The sequence below is a fragment of the Mandrillus leucophaeus genome, unplaced genomic scaffold (genome assembly GCF_000951045.1).
Source record: "Mandrillus leucophaeus isolate KB7577 unplaced genomic scaffold, Mleu.le_1.0 Scaffold192, whole genome shotgun sequence".
Lineage (NCBI taxonomy): Eukaryota > Metazoa > Chordata > Mammalia > Primates > Cercopithecidae > Mandrillus > Mandrillus leucophaeus.
The window spans coordinates 4,188,061-4,203,652 of record NW_012101943.1 but is presented as its reverse complement, the minus strand read 5'-3'; the positions used below and the strand labels follow the sequence as shown (position 1 = coordinate 4,203,652).

Here is a 15,592-nt window from a genome sequence, read left to right as displayed (position 1 = left end):
CCCTCCCCGCCCGCGGCCCCTTTCCCTGCCGCCCGCGTCCCCAGCTGGGGAGGAATTGCCAGCCCCTCCGGCTGGAGGCGCGGGAGTCCGGAGTCCGGGATGAATCTCGGGGTGAGCATAGGTTTTGGCAGGTGAGGGGGTCTCTGCTGCCTGCCGTCCGGACCAGAGGTGGCGTCTCCCGCCTCTCGCCGGGGAGCCTTCCCTCCCATCAAACCGAGAAACCGGGGATGAGGGGAGCGGGTGTAGGCCTGGGTACCCCGAGCTGGGGTAGCGAGAATCGGAGCCGCTGGAATAACGTCCCCACACCCCCAGGGGGAGGGGAAGTAAAGCTTGTGCTGGGGAAAACGGGGTCAGGGTGGAGACCGGAGTCTCTGAGGCGGCCTTGGTTCTGTGGTGACCCAAGGTGGAGCCGGCGCGGGGCGAAGGGGGGAAGAAGAGAGGAGGTACGGAGGGGCCGCAAGGATCGAGTTTCCAGGGCAGAGTTGGGAAGGTAAGGTGGGACACCTGGGGGAGGACACAGATAGGGTGAGGAGCCCCTGCGCCTGGGAAGAGGAGGAGCTAAGACGTCTGTTCTGAGGGAGTCTAAAGAGGTTGGAGGAGTGTCAGGAATACCTGCCCAGACTAAGGGGTCAGAAGGCAGGCAGGACCCGCCTGAGAGCATCTCTCATCTGGCAGTGCTGGAGCCTGTGGTTAGAGGGACAAGGCCCGGTGGCATCCCGGACAGCACTATGATGGGTCACCTATTCTAGGAATGGGTCCATGGCCTCCCCTCTGAGACAGTCTCCCGCTCCTAGGCTGTGAGGGGCCCCCTCCCTGAGAAGTCTGAGTAAAGGGAATTTCATCCTCAGCTGCTGCCCGGGTCAGCCCTGGAGTAGCCTCTGCATTGCCCAGGCCCCTGGAAACACCTGCTGGCTGACTGGTCATCCATTTGGAATGCTCTCCTAGAAGTCCCTGCTGCCATCGGGGACGGCCGCAGCTCTCAGCTTCCTCTTGAGGATTCATGTCCACGCCATCCCCCCTTCCTCCCCCGACACACATTCCTTGCCCAGAGAGAAGCAGGACCACATAGATACAGCCAGGAGGAACAGAACCTTATGGTTAAGAAGCCAGCTTTATTGTCAGAGAGACCTGAGACCTCACTTTGGGGCAAAGCAACCTTGAATATCGCCTAAACTTCTGAGCTTTATTTAGTTTCTCATCTGTAGAATGGGTATAATAATGGCACCTACCTCCCAAGTTGTTGTCAGGATTAAATAAGATAATGCTTGTTAAGCGCTTAGCACAGCCAGAGACATGGTGAAGCTGGATAAATGCTGATCATTCTTACTGCTGTTGCCATTATCATTGCGCTCTTAGGGTCTCCTCTCTTTGTTTCACCAACTTTAAGGGTGAAACAACAGGACTTAGGGTCAGGGAACAGAACTTGTCTGTCTTTCTCAGAGGAGCTGTAAGGCCAACTCTTAGGAAACCTAGGAGCTTGGGCTGAGCCGTGGTTTGGGTGAGAGACATTGCAGAAAGAAGGGGAGCCTCTAGACACCAAGGCTCTGTGCCTGCCGGGAGGACTCAGGGAAGAGGCAGGTGCAGGAGAAAGGCATGGGCGTGATGGAGGGAGTGGCAGAGGAACCAGATGGTGTATGAGGACAGGTTGTGGGCTCAGGGACAAAGGGCGGCGGGTTATCCCTTAAGGAAACTAGGAATGGCTATTTTTGAGAGAGGCCTGGTGCTTGGAACTACTGAGCTATCTCTAGAGAGCTGTGGGCTGTCTGGAAGGCCCTGGCTTTGGCCTGAAGAGCTGTTGTTTGCACCTGCTCTCCTGGTCACATTCCAAGTCCTTCGGGTGACCTGGACTTTTCCCTTTGAGGGCTTCATTCAACCACCTCATTTCAGAAGCTCTGGGACTCCTGCTTCGTGCTGTGGGAGGCAGCCTTCCCTAGGAGACATGTACACTCCTTTTTGGGGGCACCCCTGTTTCTAAAATACCAGGATGGCCCTCTGAGGCTGGTGCTCTCCTTAAAGAGAGTCCATTGCCTCACACCTAATCATCCACCCTTCTCCTTGTCCCTTCCTCTTGTAATCTCCCTTCTTAGACACCTTCTGCTAATAGGTGAACACTAGATAGGTCACAGGGACTTCCTCAAACCCTCCAGGGCAGACCACTTTGGGCACATAGGTGAATCAGTGAACTGAGTAGGAGTGTCTCTGCAGCACTGTCTCCCCTCAAGGCCCTTGGTATATTGGCCTAAAACCTAAAGATGGCTCCCAAATTTCTTCCTCCACTTCTGATGGCCAGGTTCCCCTTTCTACAGGACACAGAAGATTCTAGGAGTTTGGATTCCATGGAATAGAAAGAAACCTGTCTTTCTTCACACCAGCCTTTTAAAATCTGCCCCACTGGGTATCTTAAATGCTTTCTTATTTAAAGCTTATTAAGGGACTTGGGATTCTCCCTTATCTTGGGCGTGTTTTTCAGCATTAACTAAAACTTAAAGGAAAGAGTTGGATGGTCAAGAAAAGCTTTTTCCTTAAGTGATATGGACAGTTTCTCAAGGAAGTAGGAGGGGCAACCAGGAGACAAATCAAGGAGCCAGCGAAATGAGTGCTACCAAGTCATAGTCATTCACTTATTTTTAAAAAATGTATGTCCTGTATGCCAGGCTCTGCACTGAGACTGAGAGATTCCCAGATGAATAATACCCACAGTCACTGTTCTCAAATTGTGCATTATCTAAAACACATTACATGACCATGCCGGGCACTGATCGAGGCACCTTTCTCAGGGGCTTTTTTTGTGAATTATTCACCAGTTACTGCCAAGATAGTTTGGCTTCTTGGCTCATGTGGATATCACCTAGGCTGGTACTTTTGTGATTTACTGTGTACTCCACTTTAATGGCCTGCGATCTGCCAGGGAGCAGTGAGAGGCCTCCCTGGTAGACTGAGACACTGAGTGTCCCTCCCCCTATCCTTTTCATCTTTCTGGCCTCTTTCTGGCCAGCAGGTGGCCCCGCCACTGGCTCTGCCACAGGCATTTCCTTCCTGTGCAGCTGTGCTGGCCTGGCTGGGGGTTGGTGCAGAGGGGTACCCAAAAGACTATCCTAAAAAATTAATTGAGCATTCACTACCAACCTCTGTGCCAGGCATTTTAGAGACATATCGCAGTCTACGTTTCCTGCCCACAGAAGCCCATAACCTAGATGGGGAGGCAAGACAAAGGCAAAAAAAAAAAAAAAAGCTAGTGCCAAAATGAGATATCTGAAAGTACTCGGTGAATCACTCTTCAAATGTAAAGGATCGATTATGATCATTACAGTTACTCTTAACGAAGGTCTCACAGTGGGTATCAGAAGCTAAATTATGATGCAAGATGTACCATGAGGCAGCCGGAGAAGGGCGGTGAATGGGATGGGTGAGTGCTGTTCCCACGACTCCATGATGTCGGAGGCTGGGGAAGAGAGAGGCCCCCATGGACTAGAACCGGCAGGGAAGGCTGAAGCTAGGCCTCAGTGTGGGCTGCTTGTCAGTTCCTGCAGCAGAAGGGAGCAGATGGAGTAACATGAGCAGAGATAACAGAGGTGGGATTGAGTGGGTGTCCGTGGGGCTCTAGGCAGTTTAGCTGCAACAGAAGGGATTCTTCAGAAAAGCGAGAACATTCCTCTGTTTCTCTCTCTGTCTCCCAAACTATAAGTGCCTTCATGGTGCGACCAAATCTTATTCCTCATTGTTTTCATAGTCCCTACTACAGGGCCAGGCAGATCTCAATGCCTATTGTTAAATTAATGAATGAACCCAGGGACCAGTTGGCAGAGGGCATTGAGAGAGCCTGGCTAAGGAGGTGGAACATGAACCTTAGCAATGGTAGGAGGGGTTTTGAGTAGGGTACTAATGAGGTTGGCTGGAAGAAGGGGTTAAGACTTGAAGCAGGGAGACTAGTCAGGGGCTGCAGTAGTATCTGGGCATGGAGGAACCTCTGAATGGCCCCTCACCCCCAGTGGTACCAACACCAACTTCCACACAGTCACCTGTTCTAGTTTCCTTCCAGAATGGGGAGTGGTTCAAACCAATCAACCTGGCAACTTCTGAAATAATCTCATGGGACCTGTGTCATGACCAGGTAGGGAGAAGGTATCATACATGTGAACATCTATGTTCAGGGGACCTTTGAGGACCTTTCTGCATGGTGGTCAGGAGTGAGATGATGTAAAACACGAATGGAAACTGAAGAGACTGCTCAGGAGTTTTCTTTTCTTTTCTTTTCTTTTTCTTTCCTTTTTTTTTTGAGACTAGGTTTCACTCTGTCTCCCAGTCTGGAGTGTGGCACAATCACAGCTCACTGCAGCCTCGATCTCCTAAACTCAATCAATCCTCCCGCCTCAGCCTGTCGAGTAGCTGGGACTACAGGCACATGCCACCACATTCAGCTAATGTTTGTATGTTTTGTAGAGATGGGGTTTCACTATGTTACCCAGGCTGGTCTCGAACTCCTGGACTCGTGATCCCCTAGCCTCAGCCATCCAAAGTGCTGGGATTATAGGCATGAGCTACCTCACTCCCTCAGGAGTTGGTTTTCTCCCTCCCATCCTTAGTCTTCCCTGAGTAGACCTGTCACCTACTCCCTGGACCTTTGGTTTTGGAAGCCACCCTCCAGGCTGCACTCCTTCTGGGTGAGGAGGAGGGTGATCTGGTTGGACGGGTTGGGCTGCTGTGGCTTCAGGGCGCTTTCTCAGGTTGGGTTGCTGCTGCTACGACACCTTTCTCAGGGAGTTCTGTTGGGACTAGCTTGGCTGCCTGGGGCAAGGGCTTGTGACTGAGGAGGTGGGAGAGGGTGAGGGAGGGGGTGGGGCTAGATCCAAGCCTGGAACCGAGTGACCTAACAGACACTGGGGCCTGTGATTAGACACTAGGATCCTGGGGTTTGCAGGTTTCTAGACTGAGAGGAGCTGGGGGCAAATGCAGTGTGATGTTGTGAGAGGGTCAGGGCTGGGTCTGTGTCAGCCTTCAGGCAGCCTGAGACCAGTCTCTACCTACTCTGTTCCCCTGGTACCCAGAAAGGAAGGGAAGGTGAGAAGCAGTTAGCAGAATGGAAAGAGCCCAGATTAACATGCACATTTCCCGTGGCCTTACTGGCCCTGTGACCTTCAGACACTTTGATGACATCTTCGTGCTTCATTTCTGCATCTGTAAATTGAAGATGGTAACAGAGTCTTTCTTAAAGATTGTTGTGAAGATTATAGAGCCTAGCGCATATGAAGCACTTGGCAGAGCCCTCGATAAAATAATAGATGCTATCATTATATTATCATTTTATTTATTTATTTATTTATTTATTTATTTATTTATTTATTTATTTGAGATGCAGTATCGCTCTGTCGCCCAGGCTGGAGTGCAGTGGCACAATCTCGGCTCACTGCAACTTCCGTCTCCCGGGTTCAAGGGATTCTCCTGCCTCAGCCTCCTGAGTAGCTGGGATGACAGGCGCATGCCACCACGCCCGGCTATGATTATTCCTAGCTATAAGAATGTTGTAGAGATGAATACACTGTTAGCGTGCTGGGAGGTCATCCTGCGTATCCACCACTTGTACCCTCAGTCATTCAGGCACTATTTACTGAGCACCAACTACATGCCAGGTGCCATGCTAAGATCTGAGGATACAGTGGTGACCGAAACAGAGAGAAACCAAGGAGCTGACTTACATTCCAGGGGAGTGCATAGGAAGCTGTGCCTCATTTCAGTTTCTGCTCTAGTACCCCCCTTCCCCTGGCAGTGCCAGGGTCTGAGAAGGAAGAGTGAGGTGGTGAGGAGGTGTGAAACAGTGGGGTGACCTGAGAGAAGAGGATGGGGTGGCCTTGTCTCAAGTCTTGGGCCCCTGCCAGGTATCACTCTGCCTCAGGCCTCTGTTTCTCCTCCTGACACAGGCACAGACCTGGCCTCCCACCCCTTCCCCAAGGACATGACCTTGGGAAGGAACATATCTGAAGCCTGCAGAGGGTTTCCGCTGCTCTGCATCTGTGCCACGTTCACAGATCCGCAGATGTACCCACAGCTGGGAGCACCAGTTCCTTCTGCCTCCCTGCACTCCTTGGTTCCTGTTCCTTCCTCCTCCTCCTTCTTCCTTCTCCCTGCTCCCCAAACAGGCTGGTGATGAGCTTTATAACATGAAAGCTGATATTTGGCCATTCTCCTTCTACCCTGATTGCCAGCTCTTCTCAGAGTGCCTTCTTCTGTAATCCAATCTTTGCACCGGTTTCCCTGTGAAACTGCCAGTTTTCTGTATAGGCTTCTGCCCTCTCCTAGGGTTTTCTCTCTGATCAGTGAGCTTCGTCAAGGGGAACACAGGGCTTCCTGGACACGTAATTCCTCTCACTGAGGAAGAAGGGGCTAATCATCAGCCCTGTTTTATTTTATTTTATTTATTTATTCATTTTTGAGACGAAGTCTAGTTCTGTTGTGCAGGCTGGAATGCAATGGCTCGATCTCGGCTCACTGCAACTTCCGTCTCCCGGATTCAAGCGATTCTTCTGCCTCAGCCTCCTGAGTAGCTGGGATTACAGGCGCCTTCCACCACGTCCGGCTAATTTTTTATATTTTTAGAAGACACAGGGTTTTGCCATGTTGGCCAGGCTGGTCTCGAACTCCTGACCTCAGGTGATCCACCTGCCTCGGCCTCCCAAAGTGCTAGGATTACAGGAGTGAGCCACTGCACCTGGCTGACCCCATCTCTTAAAAAACAAACAAACAAACAAAACTTGTAATTAACTGGTCATAGTGGCATGTGCCTGTAGTCCTAACTACTCGGGAGGCTGAAGTGGAAGGATTGCTTGAGCCCAAGAGTTGGAGGCTACAGTGAGCTGTGATCATACCACTGTACTCCAGCCTGGGTGACAGAGTGAGACCCTGTCTCAGGAAAAAAAAAAAAAAAATTACTGAGAACTCTGTGACCATGGCACCATGAACTATAGAAAGGGCTAATAGTTGGCTTTAAAATGTGGGTTATGGCCGGGCGTGGTGGCTCGCTCCTGTAATCCCAGCACTTTGGGAGGCTGAGGTGGGCGGATCACAAGGTCAGGAGTTTGAGACCAGCCCGGCCAACATAGTGAAACCTCATCTCTACTAAAAATACAAAAAATTAGCCGGGTGTTGTGGCAGGTGCCTGTAATCCCAGCTACTCGGGAGGCTGAGGCGGGAGAATTGCTTGAACCTGGGAGGTGAAGGTTGCAGCAAGCCGAGATCGCGCCACTGCACTCCAGCCTGGGTGACAGAGTGAGACTCAGTCTCAAAAACAAAAAAAGCGGGTTATTTTCTTTTCTTTCTTTCTTTTTTTTTTTTGAAACAGAGTCTTGCTCTGTCACCAGGCTGAAGAGCAGTGGAGATCTCGGCTCACTGCAACCTCTACCTCCCAGGTTCAAGTGATTCCCCTGCCTAAGCCTCCCGAGTAGCTGGGACTACAGGTGCGCACCACCACGCTAATTTTTTGTATTTTAATAGAGACAGGTTTCACCATGTTGGCCAGGAAGGATGGTCTCGATCTCCTGACCTCGTGATCTGTCCACCTCAGTCTCCCAAAGTGCTGGGATTAAAGGCGTGAGGCACCGTGCCCGGCCTAAAAGTGGGTTATTTTCTAATTGTTCTTCCCTGATTAAAATTTTCTCTTTGCCCATCTTTTCTCTAGGTATGTGCTGACTTCATTCACTCATTTATTCACTTGCTCATTCATTTTTGTTTTTATTTACTCAACTTTGTTGAATAATATTTAGTGATCTACCTGCTGCCAGGCAGTGAGAGTCTGAAATGAACGGGATGCTGCTTTGCCCTCTGGGAGCTTGCAGTGTAGCTGGGAATCAGACATCCAAACAAGCAGAATATTATGCCAAAGAAATGTCAGGATGCTTTGGAATCACAGAGGAGGGAGAAATCCCTCCCGGGGAGGCTGGTGAAGTCTTCGAAGAGGAAGTGACATTTGAGTGGAGTCTGGAAGACGAAGCAGGATTCTCCGGGGGCCATGGGGGTAGGGGAAGCACGCATGCTTTTCCCTGTAGGAGGTGCTGTGGAGAACACCTCGAGTGGGGCTGCTCCTCTTCAGCTTTGCTGGGGCCAGCTGGAGTGGCCATACCATGGTCATACCAGCTGAAGTTCAAGAAGCCCCTTGCTAGGAGATTGCTTTGCTGACTGTGGGTGAGCGCAGGTGCATCTGGAAGCCCCCTTCTTTCTAAGATGTTTGCTTCTGAGTTTTCATGTCCCAGTCTCTTCTTCCCTGAACCTTTTGCTACCAGTCAGCACAGCCCTGCCTGAGAAGGAGGCTGGAGGAGTGAGTGGTCAGTAGCCTGGTGGGTATTAGCTGCCTCTGTGGTGTCCGCTGGCCTAAGTAGCAGGCTTAGGGAGGCAAGACCCAGTTCCAGAAGCTGCCAATGGGGAGTGAGACGGGGTGGCTGGAGCACACTGCACATGTCACCAAGGCTCTAGCGAGGTCTGTGCAAAAGGCAGTGGGAAAAGCAAGGGGAAGACCCAGCCTGGTCAACATGGTGAAACCCCATCTCTACTAAAAATACAAAAATTAGCTGGGTGTGGTAGAGCACGCCTGTAGTCCCAGCTACTTGGGAGGCTAAGGCAGGAGAATCACTTTAACACAGGAGTTGGAGGTTGCAGTGAGCCGAGATCGTACCACTGCACTCCAGCCTGGGTGACAGAGTGAGGCCCTGTCTCAAAAAAAAAAAAAAAGTGGGTGAAGGGGAACACTGATCCTGATTATCTACTCCGTATACTTACTATGTACCTACTATGTACACAGGAACGGTGGGCTTTACGCATGGCATTTATTCAGTGTATAGAGATCTCAGCATCACATAGGAGCGGGGAGTTCTGAAGTTGGCCTTACTGGCGTTTGAGTAGTTTCTTGGTGCATTCTTCAGGTTTGCACCTCCAGACAAGGGTAAGTGCTATTGAATGCTGACTGTGTTCCAAGAACTAAGCCAGATGCTAGAAGACACGCAGTAAACAGTACAGATGCAGGTGCACATGTGAGGGTCCCCACAAGATCTGAGAGAAGGGAGGGGCCTTGCTGCAGTTCCCCTTTTGTAACAAAGGAGAGAGTATCATTGACCCTCTTCCTAGGAACTATGAGTTTGACTGAAATGTGTCCTGCCACAGGATCTTTGCTGCTGCTTCTACCTGATTCTTTGGATCTCCCTGCTGGTACCTTCTTGTCGTTCAGGTCTCAGCTCAAAATGTCTTCTCTGGCCAGCCAGTCTAAAGTCACTTGTGCTTGGAGTCTCCTCACTCTCTACTTTATCCCACAGTTGCTTCTTATCACATATGGCTCTCTGAAATTAGGTATTCATTACTTATATCTGTCTTCCCCACTAGAATGAAGCTCTGATGAAAAGGATCTTTTTGTGCTGTTCATAGCTTGTCTTCTAGTACCTAGCTTAGTTCCTGGCACATTGTAAGCATTCAATAACAGTTTGAATGAATGAATGAAAAAATGAAGGAATGAATGAACAAATGAAGGAATGAATGAATGCATTTTCCTAGAGGACTTCTGTTCTTCCCTGAGGGAAGTTATAGGTAGTATTGGTTTCTTGGGACTGTTTTTTGTTTGTTTGTTTTGTTTTTTGAGACAGAGTCTCACTGTATCCGCCAGACTGGAGTGCAGTAGCACAATCTTGGCTCATTGCAACCTCTGCCTCCCAGGTTCAAGCGATTCTTGTGCCTCAGCCTCCCGAGTAGCTGGGATTCCAGGAGCCGGCCACCATGCCTGGCTAATTTTTGTGTTTTTAGTAGAGATGAGGTTTTGCCATGTTGGCCAGGCTGGCCTCGAACTCCTGACCTCAGGTGACCCACCTGCCTCGGCCTCCCAAAATGCTAGGATTACAGGCATGAGCCACCACGCCCGGGCTTTTTTTTTTTTTTTTTTTTTTAAGACAGAGTCTTGCACTATCTCCCTCAGCTCATTGCAGCCTCAGCCTCCTGGGCTCAGGTTCAGGTGATCCTCTTACCTCAGTCTTCTGAGTAGCTGGGCCCACTGGTGGGTACCACCACACCTGGCTAATTTTTTAATTTTTTGCATAGATGTGGTCTCACTATGTTGCCCAGACTGATCTTGAACTCCTTGGGTTCAAGTGATCCTCACACCTTGGCCTCCCAAAGTGCTGGGTTTACAGGTGTGAGTCACCGTGCCCGGGCTTGAGACTCTTAAGATGATGAGGCTGGAGGGAGTGCTTGAGCCCTAGAGATTCCTTACTCCAGAGTGCCCTTGCTGCAGAGGTGGCCCTGGAGGGTCACTCCAGCAACCTGGCTGAGCTGATGGGCATGATCTGATACTAGCTTTGACCAACAGGCAACATGGACCTTAGTCTAAGGCACTGACCCCTCATCTCTGCATACACCAGAGATGATGAGATTTGGGTGGGGACACAGCTAAACCATATCAGCTCCCAGGATCCCTGTGTGAATGGGGTCTTTTTTGGTGTTTTAGGGTTGTACAGGGTGACCTCTTTAGCGGTGACCTCCTGCCACAACCCACAGGAGGTGCACATGGCCTGCACATGCTGGTTTCCTGCAGTGGGAGGGGCTGGGGCACTCCTGGGACCTGTGCTTGGTAACTGGAGCTGGCCTGGCCCCGGGGATTGGGTGTCTGCCTTGGGTTTCAGGTGTATTAGGTTGTTCCTCATTGTGGAGTCTCATTACTAATGAAAAGCTCAGGTTGCACTGCTGGTCCTTTGGGCTGTGATTGATCCTGGTGATAACATTTGGCACCCAGAGGCAGCCCTGTTTCCACTGAAGCATGTGGTGCTTGGCTGGCAGGCAGGCAAGCTGGCACCTGCCCTTAACCCATGAGGTGCTGGCCCGCTAGTAGGCACACCTTACCTGTGCCAGAATGTAGGTTGTAGCCAGACTCTGGGAGCCATCTGGGCCCCACAGGGGGCGTCATTTCCTCTGTTCCTTGAAACATTCCAGCTGAGTGCTGGCTCGGGCTTCATCTCTGCCCCACTCTCCTTCCTCTCCCCAACATAAGCCTCCTTCTACATCCTAGAGCTCTTTCCATTTCCCCTCCTGCAGCTCTGGGCTCGCTAATCTCATCTTTCCCTAAGGGAGCCTGACAGCTGCTTCTGCTAACATTTAATAAAGCTCTGCGTGCCAGACCCTGTGTTATGGGTTTTACACCTTATCTCACAATCTTCAAAAAAAAATTCTCTGAGAATTCTGTCATCCCCACTTTACAGGTGAGGAAACTGAGGCAAAGATAGGCTAACTGGCTTCCCCAACACCATACAGGTAATTAGTGATAAAGGCAGGACTGGAACCAAACTTGACCTCCTATTTGTGCTCTTAATGGCCAGGCCACTCTGTGTCTTGAGCCATACTTCCTCCATGTTTTCTAGAGCTTTCTAGGGAGGGAGACAGTGATGGGAAGGAGTGTTCTTTAGCGTGGATGTGCCCTGCCTCCTCGTCTCTGTAAGCGTCACAGCACCTCCACTGCTGAACTGGGGAGGCATCAAGTTCTTCCCTGTTTGCCCACCCAAGGCGAGCTAGCTTGGGAGCCACGTGAGTGCTGGGTGTCTCCCCTGCTGCATCCCTCTCTCCTGCCCCTGCCCCTGCCCCCAGTGCCCAGAGGAGGGTCCTGCCTGTCTTCCCAGTTCTCCAACAGCAATGCTCTCCCAGCACCCTTGGGCTCCAGTTGTGGCCTGGCAGCTGCTGGGGCACAGGCCACACAGCCAGAGTCACAGCAGGACGAGGATGGGGCCCGGGGCTGCCTCAGGCCATGGTTGCATGGCACCATCACTTCACTGAGGAACTTTTCTTGCCAATGTCTGTGAGGCATCAGGTGGCAGGACACGTCCCCCTGCTCTTAAGCCTGAGGCACACAGCCCTTCTTATGCTCTCTGGGGTTGGGGAGAGATCCCCCTCATGGAATTGCTTTTTTTTTCTTTCTTTCTTTCTTTTGAGACAGGGTCCTGCTCTGTCACTCAGGCTGGAGTGCAGCCTCAACCTCCCAGACTCAGTGATCCCCCTGCCTCAGCCTCCCAAGTAGCTGGGACTACAGGTGGACACCATCACACCTGGGTTTTTGTTTGTTTGTTTATTTTTTTCTAGAGATGGGGTCTCACTTTCTTGTCCAGTCTGGTCTTGAACTCCTGGGCTCCAGCAATCCTCCCACCTCGTCTTCTCAAAATGTTGGGATTACAGGTGTGAGCCACTGTGCTTGGCCTATTTATTTATTTATTTATTTATTTAGAATTTGTTTTGGAATTGCTTCTTTATGCCTGGCACTATGCTGGCACTACGTGGCAGAGATTTAAAAAACAAGCAAACAAAACAAACGCTTTGTCAACCACAAAATGTATTCTCTGCCCCTTAGGTTCTTTTTGTGTAGTTGAGACTAGAAGACAAAAATAGGGGCAGTAAGGGCAGGGAGCGATGGTTTAGGGGTCTGCCTTCCAGTCCCCTTGTTGAAGCATCTGGCCCACCAGCTTGGGGGAGCCATTAGGCAGCAGTGGCCAATCCTGAGGCACTTGAGGTTCACTAAGAAAAGGTGCGTGTGCTCTGCGGATACCCATGGGCTGAACTTGGAGTCTGGTCTGGACCCGTGGCTGTGCTAGGATCCACTGTCCCCAGCCCCAGCTGCAGTCAGCATGTTCATCATCCTTAGGCGTCTCTGCTCCTTTCTGCATGTTTGTCTACCTCATGCCCTGCTCATTACCAACTGGTCAGTCCCCTCTGCCCCGCCTGGAGTGAGCTGGTTTGATTGGCTTAGCTAAGCTTCCTTGCCTCTGCTGGCCAGGTCACCCTGTGGGTCACCAGCAAACCTGTTAATGGTCCAGTGTGAACCTGCTTCTCCACAAAGAACATGCTGCACCCAGCCCTGCTTCTCTGAGCTGAGGTTTGGGGCTAAGCTGTTCTAGCCAGAAAGGTCCACAGGGTGTGGCAGGCACCATGATGGGCATATCTGATGTGCTGGGAAAAACAATCAGCTGCTCTCCATGCTTTGGGCACCTGGTTGGGAGAGGGCCCGTCTTTCTGACTTTCTCCTCCTGGGGCTCCTAGCGTCTCCGAGAACCTCTGCCAGAGCTGTGTAGAGGTGGTTTGCTTGTTTCTTAACACTTCTGTGCCCTATTTCTTTCTGTACCCAAGAAAGGAAGTAGACTGTCTTATAGGGACACTGTCAGGGTGATGAATATGGACTTACTGGAATCATGAACCATGCCAAGGAGCAAGGAGAAAATAGGCTATGGTGGGTGTCTTAGTCAGTTAGGGCTGGCTGCTGTAACAAAATGCCTTTAGCTGAGTAATTTAAAGCAAGAGAAATGTATTGCTCACAGTTTGGGAGGCTGGGAAGTCCAAGATCAGGGTGCCAGCAGATTCAGCGTCTGGTGAAGGCTGACACCAGAAGTCTCTGTGACAAAGTGGCACCTTCTAGCTCCATCCTCACATGGCAGAAGAGGGAACAACTCCCTCAGGCCTCTTTTATAAGGGCATTAGTCCCACGCATAAGGGCTGTAACATCACGACTGAGTCACCTCCCAAAGGCCTCACCTCCCACCAGCACTGCACTGGGGATTAAGTTTCAACATGGGAATTCTGGAGGAACACAGACCTTCAGACCATAGCAGCGGGCTTCTCCCCGTGTGCCCCCTGCCTCACTTCTAGATGCTGCATAATGTCAGGGAAACCCCAACTCTACTAAAAATACAAAAAATTAGCTGGGTGTGGCGGGCGCCTGTAATCCCAGCTACTCGGGAGGCTGAGGCAGGAGAATCGTTTGAACCCAGGAGGCAGGGGTTGCAGTGACCTGAGATCGAGCCACTGCACTCCAGCCTAGGTGACAGAGCAAGACTCCATCAAGAAAAAAGAGAAAAGGTATCGGGTACGCCAGGGTGTGCGGGAAAAGGCGGTAAGATTCCTCAGCCTCCCAGGGTTGGGAAGCCTCTGGCCGAGTGAAGTATACCCTGGGTAGGTTTTAAGACACCACCTTTCCCGCCCAGCTCAGCTGTGGGATGTGGGAACATGAGTCAGTTACTTGGCTTCCCTGTGGCTCACAATGATAATAGCTACTTCTGCCTACTTCATGGGAGCCGCATAAGGGCTGAGGGATTCCATAGCTCAGGGGTGTGCTATAAAGATAAGCACTATGCACCTGGGTGTGGTTCTGAAACTTCCTTGTGCCAAAGAGTGAGTAGGGCTGGGCGAACCCTGAGAATGTGCATTTCTCACACACTCTCTGATGCTGCTGATGCTGTAGTCCCCTTGGCTGGCAAGGGTAGCTGGATAGCAGGGACCGGGACTCTGTAATGCCTTCCACTTCAGGGTTCTCTGGGCTGGTTTTCCTGACTCCCCAGGAAGCCTTTATTCAGCAGAGGGAAGGTAGGAGTGAGAGGACTACACTGTCACTGCTTCACAGACATCATTTAATTTATCCCACCACAGCCCTTGGGAGGGAAGTGGTGTTCTCCTTCTACACTTAAGAAAATGGACCTGGTGCGGAGGCTCATGCCTGTCATCCCAGCACTGTGGGAAGCTGAGGCAGGAGGATCACTGGAGCCCAGGAGTTCAAGACTAGTCTAGGCAATACAGGGAGACTTCATCTCTACAAAAACTAAAAAAAAAAAATTAGCTGGGCATGGTGGTGGACGCTTGTAGTCCCAGCTACCCAGAGGCTGAGATGGGAGGATCTCTTGAGTCCTGGAGGATTGAGGCTGCAGTGAGCCATGACTGCACCACTGCACTCCATCCCTGGCAACACAGTGAGACTCCATCTCAAAAAAAAAAAAAAAAAACGAACCTAGGAGAAGTTAAGACTTGCCTGAAGTTACACAGCAAGTGCCAGAACCAGGATTTGGACCAGGTCTTTCTGACTCCAGGCCAATGGATGTTTCTTCCATGACATATATAGCTCTTGAACCTTCTTCTATCTAGTATTACCCACAGTGCTGTTAAAAATACAGGTTTCTGGGCCTCACCCTCAAATTATGATTCAGTAGGTCTAGGCAAGTCAAGGTCATTGTTTTTGTTTTTGTTTTAAGTCACCCCAGGTGATTGTAAAGCTGAAGCTCTGCAAAGCACACACTGAGAAACAGAGAACTCTTGTGCTCCCTCTCTTGACACTTCAGGTGCAAAACTTTTGTCCAAATGTAGTTCTCAAACTTATGCATGTGTGAGAATCACCAGGAGAGCTTATTGAAACTGACTGCGGGGCCCCATACCTAGAGGGCCTGATTCTATAGGTCTGAGGTTAGGCCCAATAATTTCTTTTTCTTTTCTTCTTCTTCTTTTTTTTTTTTTTTTTTTTGAGACAGAGTCTTGCTCTGTTGCCCAGGCTGGAGTGCAGTGGCACGATCTTAGCTCACTGCAGCCTCCACCTCTCGGGTTAAAGCGATTCTCCTGTCTCAGCCCCGCATCCCAAACCCGCTCCTGAGTAGCTGGGATTACAGGTGCCTGCCAGCATGACCAGCTAATTTTCACATTTTTAGTAGAGACGGGGGTTTCGCCATGTTGGCCAGGCTGGTCTCAAACTCCTGACCTCAGGTGATCCACTCGCCACAGCCTCCCAAGGTCTTGGGATTACTGGCGTGAGCCACTGTGTGTGGCCGGAATTTGC

General features: G+C 50.8%; 1 protein-coding gene across 1 annotated transcript in view; it reads left to right on the top strand.

The window, feature by feature from the left end:
* RAB15 (RAB15, member RAS oncogene family) overlaps window positions 1-15,592 on the top strand; it is a 30,117-nt gene that overhangs the window by 4,237 nt on the left and 10,288 nt on the right. The gene's annotated exons all lie outside the window — the stretch shown is intronic.